Source organism: Cenococcum geophilum, assembly GCF_001692895.1.
Source record: "Cenococcum geophilum 1.58 unplaced genomic scaffold K441scaffold_12, whole genome shotgun sequence".
NCBI classification, from domain to species: domain Eukaryota; kingdom Fungi; phylum Ascomycota; class Dothideomycetes; order Gloniales; family Gloniaceae; genus Cenococcum; species Cenococcum geophilum.
The window spans coordinates 819,720-829,611 of record NW_027137570.1 but is presented as its reverse complement, the minus strand read 5'-3'; positions in this window follow the sequence as shown (position 1 = coordinate 829,611).

The window sequence follows — 9,892 nt, the reverse complement described above, 5'->3', positions numbered from 1 at the left end:
CTTAGTCTCCTATTAGCTAGGAAGGTATAGAACCTCTTATATAGCGATTTCTATCCATTACTTTCCCATAGCGTTTAATCTCGAAAATAGACTGTATAGTTAACTATTTTGTTCCATAGATCGTGTAGTAGATTAGTAGCAATTCTTATTACTTATACTCTCTTAATAATTACACCTCCTAAGCGTTTGGCGGTACCGTTTTAAGCTTAAGTATATAGCGCTAAAGGCTTAAATATAATCCCTTAAGTCTATAGCCATTTAAGGGTTCTTTTTCTCCCTAGCTCGTTGTCTAATTTAATAGTATTAACCTTAAGGTTATACCTTAGACGAATCCACTAGATGAAATCTTTAAGTACTTATACTATCTCCTTCTCCTCGCTGTGTATCGTTATAAAATACAGGAAGGATCTTCCTAAAAAAGTGTTGTAGATAAGTATAACTCGTACAAATCTAGTATGCGCTTCCTTAATGTTAGTCTAGTTAATATAAAGGTTAAGATAGGGTTTATTAATTTTCTATTTTAGGAACCTTCATAAGACCTAACGCTTGATTTTGGCGAGACTGCAATATTAACATTCCGTTGTCTTTGGGCCTTAAAGCTTAACTCTTAAGGCGTTAAGACCTAAATAATAAAGGCTTATAGGTCCTGGATAACCTAGACGCAGATACTATAGATATATATCTCCTTTCGAATTTAAACAAGCGTCTCTTAACAATACTCTACGCTTCCTTTAGCGTAGTAGTTAGCTTATATTAAACGCTAATAGACTTCCTAGTCGGATATATTTAATAGTCTATTATCTATAACGTTCTTCCATTTAATATAGGACTAAGTTATCCTTTCAAACTAGAAAATTGTTCTCTCCTTTATTGTCCTAGTAGTACCCTTATTTTCAAAGTAGATGGAACAACACTAGATTTATATTAAAGTCCGTATAAAAGGCAACGTCCTTAAGACGTAGGATTCCCTTACTCTTGTCTAGTTTTATAACTTAAATAGTAACGTCGCCGTAGCCTAGTATAGGCACTTCTAAGCTACCGGCAATAACATATTCGAGTTTTAAAGCTTTCCTAAAGTTATAGAAACGAGAGAGGTTATTAAAGATATAGAGAGTGGTTCCTAAGTCAAGAATAGTCAATAGCTTTAGTGGATGGATTTAATCCATATAATACAATTCTAGGAATATCGCATTAGCTTCTTCCTTAATCTTAACTTCCTAACTCTTATCCTATTGTTATTAAGCCTTATCTTTCTATTCTTTAAGTCTAATCATTATAACTTGGTTAGTAAGATCCTTATTCTTTTCTACCTTCTTTAGCACCCTTTTAATATGAGTATCTCCGATCGTGACTCCTTTGGGTCTCTTATCTTCAAATAAATACCAACAGTCCTATAGGGAATGTCCTCGTTTCTTACACGCTAAGTATATAGGTAGTAGCTTCTTATAGGACGTCTCCTCGTCTACTAGTAACCCGGCTCTCTTCGAGCGTCTAGTATATACTAAGGTTCCTTTCCTTAGACCTTTAGTAGTATTAGAGTAATCCATTATAGCTTACTCTGCGAAGTCTATATTAAAGGTACTCCCTCTTATAGTAGCATTGGCTTTCTTTAAGGGTATTCTAAGTCCTTCTTACAGCTCCTTTACTACTCTGTGGTATTCGGAAGATCTTAACTTCTAAGGGTCATTTGACTCAGTAGTATACTTTATACAGTAGGCGTTGCTAAAGGGTCGAACGACTTCTACTAATTCTTATAGCCAGATTCCATTAGACATTTAAGGGATCTTATACTTCTCTCTTAGTACTATTATATATTCCCATTAATCTAACTATTAATTTAATTTTAATAAGTGTTTAAACCCCTTAAGAGCTTCTGTATATTAGTGTTATACCTTTTTCCTAATAAACGACAAGGTAGGTTCTATATTCTCCTTTAACCGAGATATCCATTCCTTAACTGTAAGCGAAGGGTTAAGTAGTAGCTTCTTCTGAATTAATACTATAGACGTAATTTAGGTGCGTATCTTTTAAAGGTGCTCTTCTTGTTTTAGGAAATACTTTATATCCTAGTTATAGTATCGTCTACTATTCTTATACGCTCTCTGTTAATTTATTAAGAGCTATGTATATAAGATTGCATTCTTATTAAAATCTATAACTTCTGGATAGGCTGGTTCTTATAATAGACCTCATTAAGGTACTTCCTTATCTGGGTCAACATGGGCCCAAATTCGTTTATCTATGAGGGCTTATAGTTACCAAATCCATTGCTCCCAGTCTTCTAGCTTATTAAGGATAATTATAGAAGACAACAACGTCGGTAGAGTCATTTGACTAATAGGCAGATAGGAATTGAGATGGAATTCGTCATCAGGATCGTCCTTATCGCGGGATCGTCCTTGTCATCAGGATCGTCCTTATTATCAGGATCGTCCTTTAACAATTAAGGTAGAGTCTTATAAAATCTCGTGGAATCTTATAGAATCTCGTCCTGTAATAATTGAGGTAGGATTTTAATTAGGGTCGTCTTGTAACAATAAGGTGTCAGAGTCTAACAATAAGGTAGAATTTCTTCAAATAATTAAGTAATAGCTAAATAGCTTCTTATGTCAGCGGACCGGGCTTATAACTGTCAGATAGTTCATATAGAGCTATTTATTAATAAAATGGGTTAATTAATTAATGATCTTAATAGTCTTTTTCGATCGGTGCTTAACCTAGGGCCCCTAGGCTTAAACAAAGATATTTATAATACATATAACCCGTGCACGTAACCAGTGCACGTCCTACGCTACCGAGAATATAGATTATCTAACAGCTTTAATACAGAGCCCTCTATATAGGATCTAATATAGTAAATTATAATTCCAATTTAAAGCTTTATATACTAAATATTTTTAATGCCTAATAACTAATTCGCTGCATAGCTGGAATTAAAGTAAGTCTATTACCCCAACTCAATTAAATACATATATAGGAAGAGACATAACTATATATAGAGATATTTGACATAATTAAGTAACTATATTATTACCCACCTAGTTTAGATATACAACAATATAATAGCTTGGCAATAATATAATAGCTTAGCACCAAGTAATAGGAGGGAGGAAAAGGGGGAGGATATTAGGGGTGGCTTAGCCACTATAAGAAGGTCGTAATATTAGTATAGTATTAAACTTTAAAAATTATGTCCTGGAAGCTTAATTAACGACCCCTATATAAAACGTTAACAACATTTAATTATAGAGCTTTAAACCGGTAGATCTTCTAAGAATGCCTATTATAAGCAGCCCCGAGTATAAAATCTAAAATATTTAGTAGTAGTATAAATATAGGACGGGGGTATATATTTGCGTTTCCAAATATCATTATATAACGCAATTTTTAGGTAATAAAAACCGCCGTTAATATTACTCGACTAACACCTACTAGAGGTTCCTCTATCCTTTTTATCTCCTTCCTTACCCGTCTCCTTGTCTAATGCTGTCTATATTGCTATATTAACTAATAAATCCCTTAATAGAGACTAGGGAGGGGTATTAGAGCGCCTCTAGCTCTTATAAGGAAGAAGAAAGAAGAAGAGAGGAAGGTATAGAAGAGGGAGTATTTATAGATAGGAGGAGGCCTATAAGTATAGGAGATTAGGCAGCTATAATATAGCTAGTAATATTACTCGACTAATATATACTAGAGGCTCCTCCGTTCTTCCTATCCTCTCTCGCCCGTCTTATCGTCCGATACTATCTATATTGCTACATTAACTAATAAATCATTTAGTAGGGACTAGGAAGGGGTATTAGAGCACCTTTAGCTCTTATAAGGAAGAAGAAAGAAAAAGAGAGGAAGGTATAAAGGAGGGAGTATTTATAGACTAGGGGAGGCCCTATAAGTATATAATTTGGTAAGTACTAATAGTATAAGATTCTTGTATAAGATGGGCTTAATTACTTACTAAAATATAGGGTGTCTCTGTCACTATAGTGGCTACTATAGTAGTAAAGACGCCTTAAATATTTGATATAACTAACTACTGAGGCTGTTAATAAGTAAAAGGTAGGCTACCAATGTAATGTAAACGATGTAGTTATTAATATCGTTTATAGCCTATTTTTGCTTCTAGTGTACGCGTAAATTATCCTTATATTTAACGTAGAGTTAGTTATAGGCAGTAAGCTAGTTTAGGTCTAGCTTTACTATTAATATAGCCGTAGGTAGTATATCCCTTTATATAGGCCGACTTAGTAGTTCTAGCTTTAGAAGATCGTCTTTCTTCTTAAATAGGTCGATATACTACTATACCTTAATAGTTTTGGCTGTGTCTTAGATAATAAAGAACTATTAAATCTAATTAGATGGCTTATTAAGAATAAGGTTAAATTTTAATTTAGTAGAGTTTGTTATTTTTAGAATTTAATAGGTTAGGAAGGGTCTAGGTTAGAGTTTAGCTAGCGTCTTAGCAGAACCTTATTTAGATATTCCGAACTTTTAATTTAATTCATTAGTTTAGATCACTAAAATCTAAAATTTTGTTATAAGGAGCGCGATTAATAACCCCTATTAACAGCTCTAACTATATCTAATTCTTAATTTATAAATCGGTAGATCTATAGATAATAGTTATTATAAGTAGCTCTAAGTGCGGTATATATAAAATCTTAACTATAGTATAGAGAAGTCGTGGCTGCTAATATGCGGTCCTAAGTATTCTTAGAGGTCATGTAATTTCTTATATAAGCAACATTTCCGCCCTTTAAAAAAATTAAAAAATTTTAAAAATTAACTAACGCTATAAATAGCAGCAATATTAATCTGGTAATACTGCTAATTCTCCTTATATACTATTATATATATATCTAATAGCTCTAGAAGCGGTAAGAAGGTAAGATAGATAAGGGGGTTAAAATTTAGAAAATTAAATTTCGCGGTTAAGCTGTTTAAAAGTTAGGAAACTAAGACAAATGCCGTATTCTCTACTTACCTTTAAGCCAGTATATAATTTCCTAATTAGGAAAAGTTGTTTATAAGTAGTTACTACTGCCTTTATATAAAATCTTCTTGTTATACCTCTTTAGTCTTACTTATAGATTGTTACAGCACTGGCAGAACTGGCAGAACTTAGTAGAACTTTGCACCGGCAAGTTGCCACGGATTGCCACAGATTGCCGTATATTGCGATTACGTGACGCGAAGATCTTATAAAACACCAAACGGCGCTACTCTTCTTCTTCTTTCCTTTCCCTAGCTTTAGATTCTCGTTTATAGACAATCTAATTATATAGGCTTGCGCGACCCTTTTGCTATGCTTATATCTTGATTAACTAAGTCGCTAACATTATCTAAAGCTTACTCTACTCTTTCTTTTTAAGAAGGAACTTAAATATATCTACAAGAATATAGAATAGAACCCTAAGGAAAGGACCTATAAGACACGTATAGATTAGAACCCCTAAAGAAATTACCTAGAATTACCTAATACCCCTACTACTATGCTATGAACCACAGTAGCAGGTAAAGTAGCTATAGGACCCTTAAATACTTTAGACGAAGAAATAAAAAACGTTTTAACCCCCTAGGCGGAGCTTGCGGCTGCTAATACCGAAATTAAACGACTGCGAGAGCTGCTCAAAGCCAGAGATACCCCTATATCTAATAATAAGTCATTATTAGACAACTAAAGACTTACTATAGTCTTTTAGGCCCTATTTTAGCGCCTTAGTAGATTTACTAAGGCCTATATAGTACTAAAGTAGTTAGTAAAGGTTATGGATCCCCCGCTACTTATAGATAGAACCGACCCTATATTTAATAATTAGAAGCTTTAATTATAGGATAAGCTTAAAGTTAATATAGACTACTTCCCTAACGCCCGAGCCAGAATGGCCTATGTTTTCGGCCGTACTGGCGGAGACGTCTAGACGCATTTATGCATGTAATATACTAAAGACTTAGCAGACCCCTTTATCTCTAAAGAAGAAATAATTAAACACTTATCTTCTATTTATAAAGACCCTTTTAAAGTATGGAACGCCCGCCTTAGCTATAAAAGCCTAAATATAAAAACAATGGAGACCTTTTTGACCTTTTAAACCCGCTTTTTATACCTAGCCGGATAGGCCTAGATCCCCTAGGAAGACCTACTACTAGACCTCTTTAATAAGCTTACCCTGGACCTATAGCGGGCCGTATTACTAGCTTATACTACGGTATAGATATTAAAGGAACTTACGGACTATTGCCTAGCTATTAACTAAGGCCTTCGTTAAATTAAGGTATGCGCTAACTAGTTAAAGACTAGAAACCTTATAAACTAGGCCGTAAGTACTACAAGTACGGCCTATAGTGCCCTAGTATAATTGGTAACTTTTATAGTTAACCCAGTAGCTAGCCGCGCAGCTACCCCTACTATAGGCCTAGTATACACCCGGCCTATATATAGCGACCCTTATATATAGGCCCTTAGCGATTAAGGAGCTTGCTTCTTATATAGTTAAATAGGCCACCCTATAAGGAACTGCCTAATAAAGGTAAAGATAAATAAGGTCCTATTAATTTAGGAAGATAGTATAAAGCTAGAAAAAGAGGAACTCTAGAGGAAGACTCCTCTTTAGGGTTAAAAGGGATTGATATATTATATATTAATCTGGGTTAGCTAGTTAGTAGAAGAAGCTGCACTATCCCTTATACTTTATTTCGCAATAAATATTAAGTTATAACCTCTACTTTAGCTAACTTAGGAGCAAATGCCTTTACCTTAATTAATATAAAGTGCGCTGCAAAACTGGCTAACTTTTTAAATATACCCCTTAAAGAACTGCCTAAACTAGTCCCTATTTACGGTTATAATGGATAAATAGAACTACTTATTATAACTATCTTACGGATCTACCTCCGCGTTAACGGATAAAGGTAGTATAATGTTCCCTTCCTTATTACGGACCTTGGAAGCTATAATATAATCTTAGGGAGAAAATAGCTAGCCTATTTAGGCTTATAGCTTAACGTATAGAATAGGTAGCTTATCTAGCCCAAGACTATGCCTCTAACGCCTTCCTTTATAAAAGAGATTAGTATTATAATAGAAAACCTTATACGGCCGTAGATAAATACCGTTTACTAGGCCGATATAATACGTAGGGACTAGGCTTTTAAGAAGGACGTATAGCTTAATCTGTAACGGGTCCGTATACTACGCCGCCCCTAGACTACCTATATTACACTACCCGCACTAAAAACTTAGAAAGTTAGTAGTGGCCTAGCTAAGTCCCTAATAGAGAACTTAGGCCCTACGCAGCTATAAAGAAAGGCTAGGGATATTAAATAATATACTAAACTAATAAACCGGAAGGACAACTTGCGGAAAATAAAACGTAAGCTAAGGAAGACTATAAACCCTATACCACAAAATACGGCCTAATAAATATCCGTAAAGAAACCTATAAACCTCCTACCAGTTAATATCTGCTATATTAGCGCTATAGGATTCTACTAAAACCTAGTTTAGCCTAATACCGTTACCTTTATAACTAGCTTATACGAAATTAATTAAATAATTAAAGAGAAAGAAGCCGTAGCCTAAGAGAAAGGCGAGCTTATAAATAAGGAGCTAGTAGAATAGAAACTGCCCCGTTAATACTAGAAATTTAAAGATACCTTCTTTAAAGTAGCGTCTAATATACTCCTGCCTTACTAACCGTATAACTATAAGATTAAAATTAAGCCGGATAAGGTAGTTATCCTTAGCTATAGCCCCCTCTAATAGTAATCTACTGCCGAATTATAGGCTATAAAGCAGTATCTTATTAATAACCTAGATAAGGGCTTTATTAAGCCTAGTTAAGCCCCTTTTAACTTACCTATTCTCTTTACTAAAAAGCCAAATAGAGAACTTCGTTTCTGTATTAACTACCATAAGCTTAATAATTTAACCCTTAAAGACCGCTACCTACTGCCTTTACTTAATAAGACTTTGGCCTAAATAAGTAGAGCTAAAATCTTTACAAAGCTTAATATCCGCTAGGCTTTTTACTAAATTAGAATAGACCCTAAATTAGAAGACCTTACTATATTTTAGACCCGTTATAGAATATATAAATATAAAGTACTGCCTTTGAGACTAACTAACGGACTGGCTACATACTAATAATATATAAATAACGTACTATTTGACTACCTTAACGACTTCTGTACAGTATACCTAAATAATATTATAATTTACTCTAAAAACAAATTAGAATATAAAGAGCATATCTATAAAGTCCTATAACGGCTTTAGAAAGCTGGCCTCTAAGCCAATATTAAGAAGTTAGAATTCAGTATTAAGCGTATAAAGTACTTAGGGTTTATTATTAATATAAACGGAATTAAGGCAGACCTAGAAAAGACGGCTATAATTAACTAATAGGTACCCCTAAGGACCGTAAAGGGGGTATAGTTATTCTTAGGGTTCTATAACTTCTACTAACGCTTTATTAAGAACTATAGCAGGATTACCCGGCTACTAAGCCTACTTACCTATAAGGACCGGCCCTTTTACTTTAACACCGTATATAGGCAGGCCTTTAACGAGCTTAAGAAACGATTAGTCTCTGCTCCCTTACTCGCCTACTTTAACCTAGAACGGCCCTTAATGCTAGAAACCGATGCCTTAGATAGTATTATAGCTAGTATTTACTCCTAAAAGTAGATAAACGGAGAATGGCACCCTATTGCTTACTATTTAAAGACTATAGTAGATGCTAAGCTAAACTACCTAATTTATGACAAAGAAATGCTGGCTATTATTTTTAGCTTTTAGCACTAGCGAGCCTAACTAGAAGGCACCCCTAAGTTTATTTAGGTAGTTTCTAATTATAAGGCCTTAGAATATTTTATAATAATAAAGGCCCTTACAGCCCAACAGGCGCGTTAGGCGGACACCCTATCTTAGTTTAACTTCCTAATTATATATAGGCTAGGCGCTACTAACCGTGCAGATGCTCTTATAAGGCGTAAATAGGATATAAATAACTAGATAGCCGTAAAGATCTTATTATAGACCTAAGCGCTACTATAATTAGAGCACCTTAACTCCTAAATACGGGCAGAACTAAATACAGACTCTTTAGATATTAAGATATGCCCTATTAACTCTATAGAACTAGACCTTATTAATAAACTACTATAGGCAAACTATACGGCCCCTTCTCTATAGGAGTACTGTAAAAAGGCAAAGAACGTTTCTAGCCTATAGTCCCTTAAAAGTAGACTGCTTAAGCACTGTAAACGGCTAGTAGTAGCAAAGGAACAGAACTTATAGACTTAGCTTATTGCCGAAGTATATACCTAGGTCTCTATAGCCTACCCTAGAAAAAAATAAGACTCGTAGGATTATTAGCGACCGCTACTACTAGCCTAGAACAATTATAGATATTAACCGCTATATACGGAACTGTAATAACTGCTATAGGTTTATAATTCTACGAGATAAGACCCTAGGATTATTAAAACCCCTTTTAATACCTAACCGCCCCTAGTAATATATCTTAATAGACTTTTATAAGCTACCTCCAGACTGTAATAGATATGATATAGTTATAATCCTAGTTAACCGCTTTGGCAAGCGCCCGTTCTTAATTCCCTATTATAAAAATATTAATGCTAAAGAGGCAGCCTAACTGTATATCTACTACGTCTACTAAATTTATAGACTACTAGACACTATTATATCTAACTACGGGCCGCAGTTTATATTAGCCTTTTAGAATAAGTTTATCCGGATCTTAGGCATTAAGCTAAAGCTTTTTATAGTATATTACCCTTAGACAGACGGTTAAACGGAGATTATAAATTAATACTTAGACTAGAGACTCCGGCCTTTTATTAACTACTTCTAGAATAACTAGGCTAAACT